The 17,441-nt window shown below is 52.8% G+C and overlaps 1 protein-coding gene across 2 annotated transcripts in view; it reads left to right on the plus strand.

Annotated features, from left to right (window-relative positions):
* The first annotated feature begins 2,341 nt into the window (after positions 1–2,341).
* Positions 2,342–17,441, plus strand: part of CASZ1 (castor zinc finger 1) — a 160,809-nt gene continuing 145,709 nt past the window's right edge. Inside the window, exon 1 of one of the 2 annotated variants that reach the window (XM_033228407.1) lies at positions 2,342–2,475. The gene's annotated coding sequence lies outside the window, so the exon portion shown is untranslated. The remainder of the gene's footprint in view (positions 2,476–17,441) is intronic. The other variant, XM_033228410.1, reaches the window with a different exon arrangement.

The following is a 17,441-nucleotide window of genomic DNA, read 5'->3' on the forward strand; positions in this document are numbered from 1 at the left end:
CTGTTGTTGCAGGGGAAAAAAAGGACAGAGGAGAAGAAGGAATGGAGAGAGCATGGAAAGAAATGAGAAGTAAAGGGAGCACTGGATGTCCCAAGGAGCAATGACAATTACTGGCATTTATCGATCAACATCTTGGCCCAGGCCCTTTTCCTGCATTAACTCATTTTAGCCTCTCAACAATCCTAGGCAGTAGGTGCTATTATTATCCCCATTTCACTGTGGAGGCAACTGAGGCACAGAAGGGTCAAATGCCTTCCTCAGGGGCACCCAGCTGGGGACTGGTAGGGTCTGAACTCCAAGCCCAAGTTGCTAACCCCTTCTTTACACTGCCCCAGGAGTGGACTCAGCCCTGAGCCAAAAAGTTAGAAGAGCTACCTTGCCACTTCTCAGGTTACTGTCCCTCGCTGTGCCTCAGTTTCTCCTTCTGTAGGATGACAGGATTGGGCTTGAGATCTCTGGGGTTGTGCATCCTGCTGAGTCACCAGGCACAAGGGTCTTAGAGATGGTGGGTGAGCACCCAACCCCTGGAAGCTGAGAATGCCTTGGATGGTGGGGGTGGCAATGGAGAGTAACCAATCAGTGGTCTTTGAGGGATGTTAATTATCGATGTGTTGCTGCCTCCAGTTAATTATTGGGATAAGTTGGGGGGGAACAAAATGACCCCGAAAGGTGTGTCTAATGCCTAAATCTGGTCTTCCTATGTGGACAGATCCTGAAGGGACCCCCAGGAAGTGAGGAGCTGGTTTTTTGAGGTGGTTTCTTCCCCAGTCCATCTAACACAAGCAAATATCACTGAGTATCTAAGGAGTGTGGGATGGCTCAGCCTCCTCTCCCAAATTTGTTGGCTTTATTAGGGCACAGGGCAAATCCTGGCCTCCTCAGGGCCAGAGGGCCATCATGTCTCCAGTCTGTGTCCATATGCTTCTGGACAATTAACTTCCAGTTTAAGGCAGGACATGGAATGCATCCCAGAAGATGCTTGTCTTGGACAATCATCATACAGGGCTGTGGGTCATTTCTCTGGTCCTGAGAGGCTTTCCTGACACCTTACAGATTAGGCTCCAAAGACTACCAGCCTGCAACAATGTTTACCAGCCTGTGGCATTGCCTCTTAGTTTAATGCATTCTGTTGAGCAGGGCTTGAAGCTGTGGGTCATACTTTGAATTTATATTCATTTATTCCACCAATCATTGATCTATTTCATTTATTGTTACGGTCAGTTTCTCACCTATCTCATCATCTGGGTGTTTTCACTTTCTTTCATGCCTCTCAACATTTCCATCCCACCTTTATGCTAAAGGGAAAAGTAGGTCAGGCCTGGAATGAGGGGTGCGCTTGCTGGGAAAGGCAAGATGAGAGCTACAGGGCCCTAGCACTGAAGCTGACCACTAGGCTCAGCTGGTGTGGCCACTTCAAACCAATCGGGAAAAGGGAAAGCTGGGTATGGGAGAAAAGGAGGTTTCTTCAATAGAGTATGAAAGTGCCCCTCAAAAGACTCTTCCCCCATCATCTGGGGGCAGGGGGATTAGCTATCCCAAGACACTGTTGTTTTGTTTTGTTTTGTCAGAGACGAGGTCTGGCTATGTTGCCCAAGCTGGTCTCGAACACCTGGGCTCAACAGATCCTCCTGCCTCGGCCTCCCTAAGTGCTGGGATTACAGGCGTAAACCAGGACGCTGGCCCTCAAGACACTCTTTAACCTATTGCTTTGCTTTATTTTCTTCATGGATACTTTCACTCTCTGAAATAACATTATCCACTTGTTTTAATGTGTATTATCTGTCCCCCAGCCCCTCCATGTAAGGTTCATTCTGCACGGCCTATGTTGCTCACTTAAGGATATATTTCTTGCATAGTAGATTGAATGAAAAACTCCCTTGCAAAGAATAAGTGCAAAGCAGATATCAAACAGTGAGAACATTTCGTTTCTTTGGGTTCCACAGTTCTAACACTCTAACTTGCAAAAAAGAGCCAGTTCTTCTGTGGAAAGGGGGAACCAAACTCGGGCTCTCTCCAGGTTCAGAACAGGTGGAAAGTAACGCCCCCCGTCCCGCCATCCCTTCTCTCTTTTCCCATAGCCTCAACTCAGCTCAGTTAGGGGGTGTAGAAGCCTCTGGAGCTGCAAAAGGGGGCCGAGTGCTCAGATGCTGCTCCGCAGGCAGCGACTCGCCGCACGCGCACGCTGACCTCAGCCCGGGCGGTGGGTGGGAAGGATCCGGGAGGGGCAGGTCTGGGGGTGTGAGGGTGGAGCGGAGCCCGACCCTGAGATCCGGCCCGGGTTTTGCATGCCACCCAGGCGCCCGCTCGGCCGCGGAGAATTCCATAATCACAGCGGGCGAGAGCGGAGACTGGGAGCGAAAAATCCGGGATCCGGCAACTTTGGGCAGCGCATGCGCGCCCGCGGCGCTCCATCCCAAACACACACACATTTTTCCCCCGGACTTGGAAAGTCACCCAAAGCCGCCCCAAGTGCAGGTAAGAGACTCGGCGCTCCCTCTGCCGCGGCCCCCCCACGCCCCCCAGCTCCGCGGGCCTCCCGGGGCGCCTCCCCGTCGCTCCCCCTGTCCCGGTGCACCCCCCCAACCCCCGGGCTGCCGCTTGCAGCAGGCAGCGGGCGAGCGAGCGAGCGAGCGAGCGAGAGAGCCAGCAAGCCAGCCTGCGATCGGCGGCTGCCACCCAACTCCGGCCGTGCGGAGGCAGGGGGCACGGAGGGCTGGCACCCAGGCGCAGGGCGGCGCGTTGCCCGCCGTGGCCAGGGAAATGCCGGGCGCGCGGCTCCGGGGGAGGGGAGGGCTGCTCCTCCTGGGGGTCACTTACTCCAACTGAGGGGGCGGCGGGGTAGGGGAGAAGAGAGGGAGGTGCCAGGCGCGAGTGCAGGACTTTGCAAATAGGGTGGGGGCGCCCCCCGCGCTGTGGGCTCCTGAGGGGGGCAGGTGCTCGCCAATACCGGGTAATCACTCCTTCTCCCTACACCCCCACCCTACCCCACCCCCCAGCAGCAGAGGGGTCGTGCGCTCTCCAGGGCAGAGAAGGAGGCAGGGGTGAGGGGTGCCTGGGGTGACTTTGCAAGACTTTGTCCATGGGAAGGGGTGGGTGGGGAACCTCTCCAGGAGGCTCTTCTGCCCGGATACCGGGTGTAGGTGCTGCCCGCAGAGGTAGGCAGTGTTCGCTTAGGTGCGGGGTGCCAAAGGGTATCCCCGATAGGAAATCGAAGGCAAGATATTTCTTAGATGGGGGAGCGGCGCCCCCCTTTTCATCTGTGCCTGGGAAGTTTATCTTAAGTGCGCTGCTCCAGGCGCGGCAAGTGGCGTTCCTCACTCCCTTCCCCACCCCACCCCCTGCCTCCCAGGGTGAAAGGCTGGCAACACAGGGCACGGGGAACCGGGGCGCCGGCCCAGAGCCGCCCGGCTGTCGGCCGGAGCCCGCCCGGGTCCCGGGGAAAGTTCGGGCGAGTTGTTGCCGGCTGTTGTGTGCGCCGGGAGAGAAGTTGCGCCCGGGGACTGGCGGGCTAGCAGCCTGGTGGGGCGGTGCGCTCCGGGGGGGGGCTTTGCAGCGTGAGAGAGGGTCGGGCGGGGTCTGTTCCCCCAGGGTGGCCTGAGGGTGACCTCGGGGCTCAACAACTGGGGAGAAGGAGCCCTGAATCCAAGGGCACAGGGCTGAAATAGGCACCTGGTGAAGGACAGAGAAAAAAGTAGTTTGTGGGGACGCAGGGAACACCAAAGGGAGAGAGCCGGTTCCCCGGTCACTTGGGGTCCGGCTTAACGGCAAAGGAGAGTATGGTGACTGACGGAGGACCGTCGGGGAGCGGGGCTTCAGGGGACGCGCGGGAATGGGGGATCGGGCCAGACCGAGTCAGGGAGCTCCCGGGGCAGGGGGCCGATTCGTGCGCCCGGGGTGAGCCGGCCAGGCGGAGCGGCGGCCGGTTTATTTTTACTCGGTGGCATTTGCAGAATGTGCAGCTGATGGCCGTCGGCCGCCAGGAAGTTTTGCTTTCTGTTCTTTCTCTCTCTTTCCGAAGCCAGCACTGCCGGGAGCTAGCGGGCCGGGCAGCCGGGCCTGGAAGGGGAGGGGGCGGCCGCCGGGGTGGTGAGGTGCGGGCAGAGGCGCGCTGGGGCCGCTGGCGGGGGCTGGCCGGGCGCGGGCGGGAGGTTGGTTGCTGGGCCGCTGCGGAGCATTTGGGTGAATGTCTGTCCCCAGCGCTGGAAGCGCCTCCGCGAAGGGAACAGGTGTATGCGCTGTCAATCACGGCTGGAGGGACACTTTGGGGGCGTAGATTAAGATAATAATAATAGATTTTTCTCTAAGGGGTGGGCGCAGATTCTTCTTCTAAGTCATCCCCGACCCGGGTCCGGAGTTGGGGGAGGCTAGTGGAGCGCTGAGGGAGGCAGGGAGCCTCCTCTTCCTCCACACAAGTTCCTCTGCCCCAGCCTCAGCTTGGAAAGCCGGCTCTGGGCGCGGCGAGGACCTCCTTCCAGCCACGCTGGCTACGGTATGGGTGCGGGTGCGTGCCCATCGGGAAAGCGGCAGTAGCGCCCCTCCTGGGTATGGAGCTCCCCCAAACCTGGATCACTGGGCCACGGGGCGGGGTGTGCGTTTATACCCGAGTGGAGTGTGGGGGCGCGGCCCTCACTGTGCGTGGTTGTCCCGCCAACACCCGGTACGTTCAGGGGGTGGCGAGGGGGTAAAGCCCCTGGTAGTCGCTGGGCAAAGTTAGTAAATTTAGGACGTCTCCGAGCTGGTACAGGCGCGCGGTGAGAGCGCACGAGGGGACTGGAAAGCAGATCGCCGGATAATCTTGTTGTCCCCCCGCCCAACCCACGACGCGCGCGCGTATACACACACACACGCGCGCACACACATACACACACGCACACACACACGTCGCCGTCCTAAAGGGAGCTGTCCCGGCTGAGCAGGAGCAGCTGCGCCGGGCATGGGGAGGGGGGTAGTTGGTCCCCCGGGGCTGCGCCGGGGCTGCGCTCCACGTGCCCGGAGGGGGCGCTGGGCCGTTCGGCGCCCGAGCGCAAAGCGCCGGGTTTGCGTCCTGGTGGCGATCAGGCGGTGCGTCCCGGGCGGGCGTCGCGACCCGCGCAATCTCCGGCGACCCGCGCCACCTCCCCCGACCCCCAGCCGCTTTTCCACTTCCCAAACTTCGGTTTTTAGGGTGTGCCCCTCGCGGGAGCTCTCAGACCCTCTCCAGGGCAGAGTAGAGAACTTCTCCTTTCCAGGCGGCAGCCACCATCTCTATCCCTAGAGTCCGGCGAATTGGAGAGATCGCCGCCCCCCCAGCCCCCTTCTTGTTAGCCACCTTAGAGGCGGTTAAGGAGAGTTTATGGGGAATATTGTTGAACTTCAGTAATCAGGTTTCCAGCGATCTTATGCCTCCTGTTTAATTTATTAGACTAGTTATTTATTCTGTTGATGATAATCTGTTGCTGGTTTCTATGGAGATGTTAAACTGATCTCTTTCAGAAATCAAACTCCATATGCACTAAAACGTTTAAAGGGGCAGTGCCTTCCTCTTTTATTCCCCTTGCCTTGTTTGTTTGTTTTTTAGACTTTGCACCTTGCCGAGACTTGGAGTCTTGCTCTGAGTCTCGGCGCATTTTATTTCCTTCTTACGAAGGAGAGGAGCCCAGCCCGGGAGCCTTACGCTTTGTGGCAAGTACAGCTTATTATGGCTAGAAGAAAGCGAAGGCTTTGATCTCTAAGTTGCATCATCATTTAAAACAGATCATTTCACCACCACCCCCTTCCCCCCCATCATATAAGAGCAAAATTCTTTCAAGATCAAAGAGTCCAATCTTAAAAAAAAGCTATTGTTTAAAAAAAATAAGAAAGTCAGTTAAATATGAAACTCCCTTATATATCTGCTTCCCTTGTGTTTAAATAATTTTAATAAGAAAAACAAAACTTGTAGCTCAGCTAATTTTTTTCACACTTATTAATAGTTTATCTTGCCCCCCACCCCTTTTTAATTTAAAAGAAGTTCAAAGTTAGATTTCTCTGCCTGTGGGGCTTGAGGTATATTTGCTTCTCTTTTAGATCCTGACCATCTGTTTTAGGAAAATTAGCCTCTGGGAAGAGGGGAAAAGGAGTTTTTAGTCAAACTTACTGGAGTGCTTTATTTATTTATTTTTGGGGGAAAATTGTGACCCAAATATTTTAAAGTTCAATTTTGCCTGCTTTTTGGGAGGATATCAATAACCTCTGTCTGGTATGTGAGAAGACATCAACTTTTTCTCCTTTTCTTCTCTGCCCAGGTATTTTTCTATAGATCTGTGACTGGTTGGGGCGGGGGGTGGGGAGGCGTTGCAGCGAATTAAGAAAGGAAGGCAGAAAAAAATTATCTTGTTTTGTGACACTGAAAAATTGCAAACTGACTCTGACTCAGATATTTATCACACTGACAGATATGATACAATGCGATTGCATTTCCTAATGATCCTTTGGGACTAAGTTGTAGGTAGAACCATTTAATGCATTTTTAATATTAAAGTAAGGCAGGGGTTCCATTTTCTTGGAGATAGGGGGAGTGGATGCCCTTCCATAGAGATGGTGCTTTCTGAATATACTGCTTTACTTTTTCAACTGGACACCCCCCCAACCCCACCCCTTCACATTTCCATTTACTTTGTGTGTTGGGGGGGGCAGGCACAGAGCATTTGGCTTTCATAAATAAATTTATATCTGGCCAGAAGGTCCAATGCTAAATAAGAGCACACTTAAAAAAAAAACCCTGACTCCACCCCTGCTATAGGAAATAAAACAGGCAATACTTGAGTTTTGTTTTTTTTTTTCCTTCTGCCACCCTGGTTCTCTTTTATATTATTTTATATTGGAGGGGAGTAGGTAGAGTGATTGTTGCTTCTGAGCTCAGAGGCGAGAGGAACCATTCCTATTATTTCCCTCTTTGCTATATTTTTGAAATTTGTTTGATTTGGATTGCAAACAGAACAGAGGCTTAGAGTAGAAAAGAGCACTGTGGCTTTAAACTCAGGAGTTTGCATATTCTCCTTGTATCTTTCCCCTTTGCTAATTATTGTGTTGTTTTCAGAGCAAATATGTCATATCCATGGCGACCGGGCAGGTTTATTGTCTTTCTGAAGCAATAGCTCACATAAGTAATTAATGACTTTCTTTTTTTTCCTCTGGCTTAGGTTAAACAGATCATTCAAGGAAAGTCATATCTCTCTCTTCTCTCTCTCTCTCTCTCTCTCTCCCTCTTTCTCTCTCTCTTTTTTTAGCCTAGTGACATAAGAACATGAGTAGAACAAGAAAATACTTTAACCAAGAAGTCAACAGCTTATTTTCCCCCATTTCTTTTCAAAGCTGAAGTGTCAGCTTTCAGACATATGAGGCTGTCATTCTCGCAGCCCTGAGCAGTGCAGTCCACGCCTGGGCTGGAAACCCACTGAAAGGTTGTGTAGCTTGGAAACAAGGGAGGTGTTCACACTGGGGGGAGGAACCTGGAGGAATTTGCTTTTGAGGTTGGGGGGAAGCACTCCAAAATGAGTATTTCTCCTGTATTTAGCAGAATTTAATTAAATTGTTTACAGGAAAGGATTAATGAGTTGGTAGTAATGTGTTCTCCCACCTCCCTTCTTTTTCCCAGTCTAGTTAATTGGAAAGACAAAGTTTTTCTTTTTGATTCACCTTCAGCTTCCGCTTTCTCCGACCTTTGTCTCAAGTGCTTTTTCCAGGAAAAGTAGCTTTTGGAATCCCCACTGGTTAATATTTCCAGAAGTATAGTGGGGTTTTTGTTTTTGTTTTGCTTTTCCCCTTAGACCTACAACTCAAAGCTGATTTCTTCTTCTCAGGAATCAACAGCTCTGATGATTGACTAAGACTTGGATTTTTCAACTTTTTTTTTTTCTTTTTTTGATGGGAAGAGGGCCTTTTCAGATGCAAAATTATATAGACGGCACATCTCTTCTGTATCTCGTGGCAGTATTAGGGAAGGTAGAAGCAATTTTTTTCTTTTAAAAAATCACCTTTTATGATCTGCCCTTTACAAATGGACCTTTGCTGATAAGAATCCTCATGATGTCCCCCCTAAACTTTAGAATGTGCTAGATGTCCTACTAATGTTCTCCTACTAATGTTCTCCAGGGCTCGCTCGCCCCCTCTCATACACATACATTAAGCACATTTATACTATCCTCTCCCCCTTTTGAAAATTTCATGCATAGCCAAGGTTTTTGTGTGTGTCCTTACAAGGGGGGAACGAGATAAGGAGAGAAGCATTTATGTTGTACTCAGGCACAATCAAAAAGAATATTCCCCCACCATCTGAATGAAGTTCAAAAAGGCCACAGAATGAATCTTCAGGCTTTTGGCATTGAAAATAAAAATATAAAGAAGAGAGATTTATTTGGTATCTTGTTTCCGAAGAGGAGAAGAGAAGGCCGAGCCAGTCTGATGCTGAGACTCCAGCGGAGTTGTAATTGAGCCCGTAACCTCTTGATGTCTATATCAGAAAAACAGACATGAGCAGAGGGAACCGGAGAGAGGCAAACAAGCCTGGTAGAGGAGAGGGAGCTCAGGGGGAGATTCACAGAGAGAGGAGAGAGATTTAATTTATAGACATTTTAAAAACCGTAATTTCATTAGGATCTGTTCTTCCCTTTCTCTGAAGGGCAGCCCGGCAGACCGATAAGGCCGGCCCCGGTGCCCAGGATACGTGACGTGGTTGGGAGGGTGCAGGCTGGAGGCATCATTGCCAGCGTCCCAGGGTGGTTCTTCTCTGCCCACTTTCTACTGGCTTTCTTATTTTGAAATTAAAAAGTCCCAGACGGCCAAAAGTCAGCCGTGGTTCTGGCTGCCTGGTGATCTCTCCTCTGGGTGCCACGCCGCTCTGCAAGTGGGTCTGTCTCCTGCCTGGGCGGTGGCATCAGCATGGCTCCCTTCGGTTGCAGGGCTGCCTTGGGTGCCAGCAGCAGGAGGCCACTGGGGGAGGCGGGCACCCCCACCTTGGCCCCCCTCAAGTTCACCAAGTTAAGTTGCTGCGGCTCTGAGGCCACAGCTTGGGGAGAAAAAGCTAAAGCCTGTCGTAAATTCTGCAAAAATTAATCAAGCGTTTAAGAGCTGCACGTTAACAAGGTTTTGCAGGCAAGCTGGGCCCTTCTCCTGTTCCCCCTGTTCAAAGTCCAGCAGAGTGAGGGGTGGCCTGGATAGTGTGAAGGGAAGGGGGAGTTTTTTTTTTTTTTTTCTTAATTGGAATAATTGAGGACAACCAGGGAGAAGGAAGAAGAGAGATGGGTTTATTGAATAGAAATTCTCAAGTGCCCTTCTTCCATATTGTTGGAATTTTTTTCCCTTTTGGTCTGGATTTGTCCTATGTGTCTTTGGTGGAAAACACACGTAGAGAAAGAGAGTGAAGGTGGGGGGAGAGAGAGAGAGAGAGAAAGAGAGAGAGAGGAGAGAGAGAGAGAGACAGGGACGCGTCGCTCCTTCGGAACTCATTATCATTCTTAATAAGTCTTAAGGAATAAGGAAGCGCATTGAGTGTAAATGCTGGGTAATCCTAACACTTCTCAAGGTGAGAGGAGTCTTGAGGACACAGAGAAAAGAGCCAGCAGAGGAGGGGGTGGTGGGGGGCACAGGCCCTGGGGAAGTGGCAGGCCCAAGGTTTGGGAGGCTCAGCAGGAGGCCTGGAGGCTGGGATGGGGGGACCCCAAGATGTCTCAGGTGGAATGGGTTGTCTGAGATGACACATCTCAAAGATAGGGGGCCTTGCTCAGGGCAAGGAGCCGAGGTGATGGGAACAGCCCTGCCTTGGGTGGGGGGTGTGGGCAGGGACCACAGGGTTTTTGCTTTCTCCTGGGTGTCATGTCCTCAAACAGCTTGGCTCCTGTCCCCTGGCCTCAAGTCCCTGGAGAAGACCCACGTAGGGGTAGGGTTAGAGAAGGCTTGTCCCACTCCAGGCTTCCCCTTGCTGTCCCCTTGGGCTCCCCCGAAGTGGCCGCTCTGGGAAGCAGGAGGGACAGAGTGGTGGCTAGAGCTCAGCTCTGGACACTAGGTGGCTAATAGGATCTGTAAGGTTCTCCAGAGCTGCAGTGGCTGCTGGCTTCCCCTCCGTCCCCGCTGGTGGGCTCCGCTGTGCAATGCCTCTGCTCGCTGGGCAGGCAGCCCTGGCTCACAGGAGGGAGGGCGCTGGCCCAGGGCATGGCACAGCTCCCAGGCCAGCCCTCCTAGTGACCAGCTTCCAGGCAAAGCGAGGATGAGGCCAGGGCAGCTCCCGGGTGAGGAGGCAGCAATCAGGGACGCTTGCTGCCAGGACAACTGGAGTCCTGCCTGTGGTCTCCGCCCGCTCCATCCTTGGCCACCTGGGTGTGAGGCACTGCTGAGCCCGGGTTTGGGGGGGTCTCTGGGCTGTGCTTCTTCCCTTCTTTTGAATCCATGTGCCCCCTTTGAGAATCCTCTTAATAAAAAAAATCTCATAAGCATAAATATTGCTTATACTTTGAGGGGTTTCGCAGGTCTTATAAGCCCAGTCTAAGGACTCTCTAGGGCCCCCTGCTCTGGTGGGCTTCTTTCCAATTCTCCAGGATGAGGCAGGGAGGCAGGAGAGAGGAGGCAAGTGGTCCCCACCACCACTCCCACCTGCCTGCCTCTGTACTGGGAGAGGAGAGTGCTGTCAAACTGTCACCCAGGGGACCCCATAGTTGGATGGGGGCTAGCACTCAGGTTGCTCTGTAAAGAACTCCACCTGCTCAGGTAGCGATGCCCCACGCCAGGCCAAAGGCAGCTCTCCCAGTTCCCCTATCCATGGTAATGGATGCATCCCCTTAATGGCAGGGCTCTTGGGCATGCATAAGGGGATGTTCTGGATAAGAACATGCCCATATCCAGCTGATGATTCTAGGATGTTTGAGCAAGGGTCTTAGCCAAGGTCATGTTCCAGCCTTGGATAGTTTGCTCTGTGGAGAGACGTCTGCATGGAGAATAGCACGATTCAGGTTGGACTTATCACAGTGTAAAAAAAATAATTTTTTAAACTCTGTGTTTCTTTTGGAAAATAACTTCTGGGGAGCTTTTAAAGGGGATGTGTGGGAGTCAGAGGTGAAGGCTGGTGCCTGAGCCGTGGGAAGCCTGAGGGGAGAGCCCGGGGGGGATGGGTTAATGGCGGGTGGATTCTGCTTTTCTGTTGTTTAAGAGCAGTAATGGCCAAATTGCATGCCCTGCGTGTGCCTTGCTGATGAGATTTACCGAAAGGAAGCCTCGCTGCCTCTTTGCTGCTGGTCTCTGGGTGGGTGAGCGTGTGTGTGTGCGCGCGTGTGTGTGTGTGATCGTGCGCGTGTGTAAATGAGAAGAAGGGGTGGGGGAATGAGCTCTGCCAGGCTGGCACCCTTCCCCAGCACTAATTGCTGGCAGAGTACCCATGAGGGCTGTGCCAGCGTCTCCAGCTCCGCCCGCCCCCCTCGCCCCCAGGGAGCTCAGCTGTGCAGCTCGCTATGTGAGGGCCATTTCCGGGCCCACTCGTCCCCACAGCTCCTTCGGGAACTTCGGGGAAATCTGATCCTTGGGGAGGCCATGGGTCAGGCCCCAGAATCTCTGGCTGGGGTTTAGGGGACAGGGTGAGACACGGGTGGCCCCGAGCTCCACTCAGGTCTAACTGTCCACTCCCCTACCCTTCTGCGAGCCCCACACTTAAGGTCTTGTGAGGCGTGGCCTGATAGGCTATGCGTCTGGGGACCCTGTTCTAGTTCTGGCTCTGCAGTAAATCACTGTGTGGCCTTAGGTGAGTCATTTTACCTTTCTGGGCCTCAGTTTCCTCTCTTGTCAAATGGCCTCTGACCCTACCACCCTCAGAGTGTTGTCCTAATGGTTGGCTGGACTCTTAGCTATGAAAGTCCCTTGAAAGTAATTAAACGTAACGAAGAATTCATCATGGTTGGCATCGCCAAGCGCAAAGTGTCCCCGAGGTCAGGGGAGCCAGTTTTTATGTCATATGGTATCAGTCTCAAAGGGGACCCCTGTGGATTCCATTCCAGAAAGCCACGGACCTGGGCGTCGCGGGTGGTGCCGGGGTTACATTTTTGTATCAGGTTGTAGGTTGGTTCTGTTATCATTGGGAACTTGGGGCTGAATTTGGGGGCTGCCTTTCAGGCAGAATGAGGGATCACATTCAGGTTATGGGGTGTGCTTTGCTGTTTTGTGCCTCTGGAGCCAACAGGTTCATTTGAGGAGCTGTATATAGTGTAGATGGTGCATTCTGGAGCGAGTTAGCTGGGGATCAAAATCATGTGACCTTCCGTCAGTGACTTAACTGGCCTGTGCCTCATCTGTGAAATGGGCATAACTGTACCTACCTCACGGGGCTGATGTGAGAGTTACATGAGCTAAGACATGTGAAATGTTAGGACCAAATGTCTGTGTGTGTTACAGACCCATGCCGGAGAGGACACAGAAGCACTTGCAGCTTATCAGGGATTGCCGTGGAGAGGGGAACCGGGAGAGCTTGCTCTCTGTCTGTCTGGAGCTGGGCCCCTAGGCCATGCGCAGGGTGACGTGGTATTGCATAGAAATTCTGCATCTTGTCTTTTACCTCTCTGGCCTGCCTGGGGTCCTCCTGGTATTTTTGCTGCTGGGTCCGGAGGGGATGAGAATGAAGACGCTGCCCACATGTGAAGTCAGTCCCTCCAGCGGGGCAGGGGCCGTTGTTCTCTCTTTCCCACATTGGCCAGACCAAGCGTTCCTGGAGCTCGGGGGGGGGGGGGAGGCGGGTCACGATGGGAGCTGTTTGGGACAGAAGGCCAAGGTGGGGTAGGGTGAGGGCCGATCCTGGAAACGGGCCCAAGGCGCCGGTGGCCTCTGCCTGTGTGAGCTGAATTCGGGGTGTTGGCGATCCCAGAGTCGTGCCCATGAGGGTGCCTTGCAGATGGAGGCTGTGTGGCTGGCAGAGGGAGCAGTGCGTGGGATCAGGAGCCAGGCTGAGCTGAAGGCGAATTATGTTTCCCCCACTTGGACAGATTCATTCCTCGAATCCTTTGTTTCTGCATCTGTAAAATGGGACTTGGAATTCCCGCCACATGGACCATGAGGATTAGATGAGAGGATCCCAGCTGACATTTGCTGAGGTTCCACTTTGAGCTTTATTTCACGGAACGCACACAGCCAATGAGCAGCACATAGCAGGGGCACAGGATGAGGATGAAGCAGCCAGCGTGGGCTGAGCCTCAGTTGGTCTTGGCCTGAACTAATCACGGAGGCTCGGGGCTTAGCCAAGGGGCAGAGGACCACGGTTGTCCCTTTAGCCCCTGACATGGATGGAGCTGAGCTTTCCCACCTGGCCCGGGGGTGAGTGCTGCCCCGGCCTGGGTAGAGGGCCAGGAGACAGGCGGGGCAGAGCCAGGAGAAGAGGCAGAGGTGGGGTGGAGGCAGTGACCTAAGGAAGCAAGGGCATGAGGCCGTGAAGCGGGGGGCACTGGAGGGGCGAGGGGCACTTATGGAAGATGAGGTGTATGAAACTCCATCGGCCTCTCCCATTTCACTGTGCTATGCCAAAACACTCCGGTTCTTGTTTCACTATCTGAGATCTGGGAGCAGGTTAATTTCCATGACGAACTCCAGGCCACGTGCTTGGAGGATTTATCTAATTAAATGGATGCTTTTTTCTAAGAAAGAAATGAAGAAAGGGAGGGAGGGAAGGAAAGAGAAAGGAAAGGAAAGAAGGAAGAAAGGAAGGAAAAAGATGAGAAGGAAGGAAAGAAAGGAAGAGAAGGATAAGGAAGAGAGAAAGAAAGGGAAGAATGAGAGGGAGGGAGGAAGGAAGGAAGGAAAGAAAGGAAGAGAAGGATAAGGAAGAGAGAAAGAAAGGGAAAGAATGAGAGGGAGGGAGGAAAAGAAGGAAAGAAGAAAGAGAGGGAGGAAGGAAGGAAAGAAGGAAGGAAGGAAGAAAAAGAAAGAGAGAGAAGGAAAGGAAGGAAGAGAGAGAAAGAAGGAGAGAGAGGGAGGGAAGGAAGGAAGGAAGGGAAAGAAAGGCAAGAAGGCAGGCAGGCAGAGAAGTTGGAGGCTGACTGGTAATTTTTGAAAGGCCATGAAGGAGTGGAGGAGAGGGCCTACCGACTGAGGTGGGGCTCCTCCTGGCAGGTCATGCTCCTGTCTTTAGATGCTTTATTTCCAAAATAGCTCTTGGGGCCGGGTGCAGTGGTTCACGCTTGTACTACCAGCACTTTGGGAGACCAAGGCGTGTGGATCACTTGAGGTCAGGAGTTCGAGACCAACCTGGCCAACATGGTGAAACCCCATCTCTACTGAAAATACAAAAAAATTAGCCGGGTGTGGTGGTGGGCGCCTGTAGTCCCAGCTACTCAGGAGGCTGAGGTAGGAGAATTATTTGAACCCGGATGGCGGAGGTTGCAGTGAACTGAGATCACGCCACTGCACTTCAGCCTGGGCAACAGAGCGAGACTCGCTCTCAAAAAAAAAAAAACAAACAAAAAACAGAACAAAACAAAATAGCTCTTGGGCTAAGAGGTAGGGAGATAGCTGGAGGGTGTGGGGTCTGTACTATCTCATACAGTAGCCATTAGCCCACATGGCAATTTAAATTACATTTAAAATTTGATTCTTCTGTGAAGGAGGCACATTTCAGCTGCCCCATAGCCACGTGCGGCTAGAGCTCCTGCACTGGGCAGCTCAGACGGTTCATTTCCATCATTGTAGGAAGTTCTGTTGGAAGCTTCCTCCGAGGGATGCTTCCCTCAAGCTTGGGTTAAATGGAGGAGCCCCCATGGGACAGTGATAGAGATGGAGAGCAGGGGCACACCCAGCTGTCGTGAGGGCTCCCAAGGCCAAGACCTCTGTGGTGCCAGGACATCTTCTCTTTTGATTCTGCCACAGGTTTCCTCTCTCCCAGGGCAGGGCGAGATGGCCGGTCTAGAGTGAGGCAGAATGGGGTTTAAGCCCTTCTTTTCCCACTTAGGACCTTTATGACCTTGGGCCTGGGTCTTACCGCTCCGTTCCTGTGGAATTGGGCAGACAGTCAGCAGTGCCGCCTCGCTTGGTTCTTGTGATCATTAACGGAGGTGGCGTGGAAAGCACTTGGAAGTGTGAGGGCACAGGGTGAGCACTTGAAAAATGGGGACCACCATTACTATCTTGATGATTATAATTGTAATTTTTTTTTTTTTTTTTTGAGACAGAGTCTTGCTTTTTCACCCAGGCTGGAGTGCAGTGGCACAATCTAGGCTTTTTGCAACCTCCGCCTCCCAGGTTCAAGCAGTTCTCCTGCCTCAGCCTCCTGAGTAGCTGGGATCACAGGTGTGCGTCACCACGCCAGGCTAATTTTATATTTTTAGTAGAGACGGGGTTTCACCATGTTGGTCAGGCTGGTCTCGAACTCCCAAAGCACTAGGCCTCCCAATGCACTAGGATTACAGGTGTGAGCCACCACAACCGGCCGATATTATTTTCACAAAGATTATTGAAGAGTGTTTGGGCCTGCGGAGTTCTTCAGGACACTCTCCGAGCAAATGTGGATTTATCCATAGTCGACCCTTTCCAGATTTAGTTTCAGTAACCCCCACCCCCCATATCCTTTCCTTCTGGAGACCTGATTTGGATTTCTTCTTTCCATCCCTCCTTTCTTTGGGCAAAAGGAAGACTTGGAACTGCCCTGGAATGAACTCTTCCAGGCCCTTCCTCTTGGGAGGTAGAGCCTCTGTCTCTCCCAGCACATATAAGTGTGCCCATGTGCACACGTACACACACACGCGCGCGCACACACACACACACATACACTTCTCCACCGGCCTAGCCGTTAAAAATAAATAAGTAAAACCCAAAGTATTACAGCAGGGGTGAGCAGATGTGGCCCTGGCAGGGTGGCTGGGTTGTCTGGAGGCGGGGGTGGCCAGGGGTCCCGGGAGGGCTGTGTGCGTTGATTCCCGGACATTGCCCAGCGCCCTGTGTGCTAATGTGAAGCTGAAAAGTCCCCTGCATTGTGCCGGCTCCTTTCCCCGTGAAAAGGCAATTGAGTCAGTGAGTTCCAAATGGATTGGAGCTGACAGTAAATGAGAATTTGGCAGTGGGTAGAAAACAAGCTTCCCCCACCCTCCACCCAACACACACTCCCTCATCCCTCCCTCAACTCCCAGTGCTTGTTTGGTTTTGAGAGGGATTTTGCAAAGAATTATGATTTCTTTTTGCACATATCAAACATTATCAGCAGGGGTTGTGCCCCAGCCTGCCCCCCTCCCAGGGATGGCCCAGCCCCCTCCCCCAGGTGACCAGGCCCACTCCCCTTGCCGCCTCGGTGGCTGTGCCAGTGATCCCGAACGAGTTAAGGGCTGAATCAACTCTAGACCCAGCTGTACATTTTACTCTGGGTTCCTGAATGAAGTGATGTGCTGTGCTCAGCACGATTGGAGACTGTCTGTCCCGGGTGACCCACCCGGCCCCCACCCTGCTGGACTCCACCAGCTTTTATGGGACCTACTGCTGGGTCCCAGGACCTTGTCCCTGGCAGCTGGGGAGCCAGTGGCTCATGCTGTGGGGGTTTTTTTGTCTGGTGTCCTCCCCATGTCCAGCCTGCTCTTAGAGACCTATTTTAATTTTAAAAGAAAGAGTACACCATTTTAAGTTGGTCTTATCCCTGATTTGTAAGGAAGGCTTGCAGTGTTGAGGGTTCATGGATGCCAAGGGCCCTGCCGCCATCATTCTGCATTCCACGGTGTCCACACCAGTACATTAGTCAGTAGATACTTACTAGTACCAGGCCCTCTCGCCAATGGCCCCGTGTCCCTATACCTCCCCACTTAATTATTCCCAGGAGCTGCAGGGAGGGAAATGCCGCTTCCTTGCAGATACCCCTCCAGGCATGCTCCTCATTTGTGACATAGCAACTCTTTAGCCTGACCAGCCTGTCTCCATAGAGGGGTAGCATCTGTCCTATTCTTGTAGGGCAAGAGGCACGGAGATGCCCTTGTTTTGGCAGAATTACAAGCTGCTCCTGGGGGGTGTCTGTGCCCCCACTGGCTAGGGAGGCCCCTCAGGGGCCTCTTTCTGGAAAAGGCTGGTGGAGTCTGCTTGTTTTGGGAGCTATGCTGGGAGGATAGTGGTAAAGTCCTCGGCTCAAATCCCTAGTCTCTCCTTATTGGGACTCTGACTTTGGAATATTGTGGACTCTTCTGAGCCTCAGCTTTCTCACTTGTAAAAGAGGGTTCACGATAGCACCTATCCCATGGGGTTGCTGTGAGGATTAAATGAAATGACACTGGAAAGGCCCCTGGCACGTGGTGACAAGGGGTAGCTATTGTTGCTACTAGTACTGTCTCTACTCCACCCTCCCCATCCGTCATCATGAAGGCAGTAAGGCAGAGGGCTCCCTGTGTTTGAGCTCCAGAGACCCCCAAGGCCAGGCTGAAGCCCCAGCCCAGAGGCTGTGGCCACCACAAGTCTGTTGCAGCATGTTTGCCAATAGCAAGGCAAACGTG

This window comes from Trachypithecus francoisi, unplaced genomic scaffold (genome assembly GCF_009764315.1).
Source record: "Trachypithecus francoisi isolate TF-2019V2 unplaced genomic scaffold, Tfra_2.0 Lachesis_group12, whole genome shotgun sequence".
NCBI classification, from domain to species: domain Eukaryota; kingdom Metazoa; phylum Chordata; class Mammalia; order Primates; family Cercopithecidae; genus Trachypithecus; species Trachypithecus francoisi.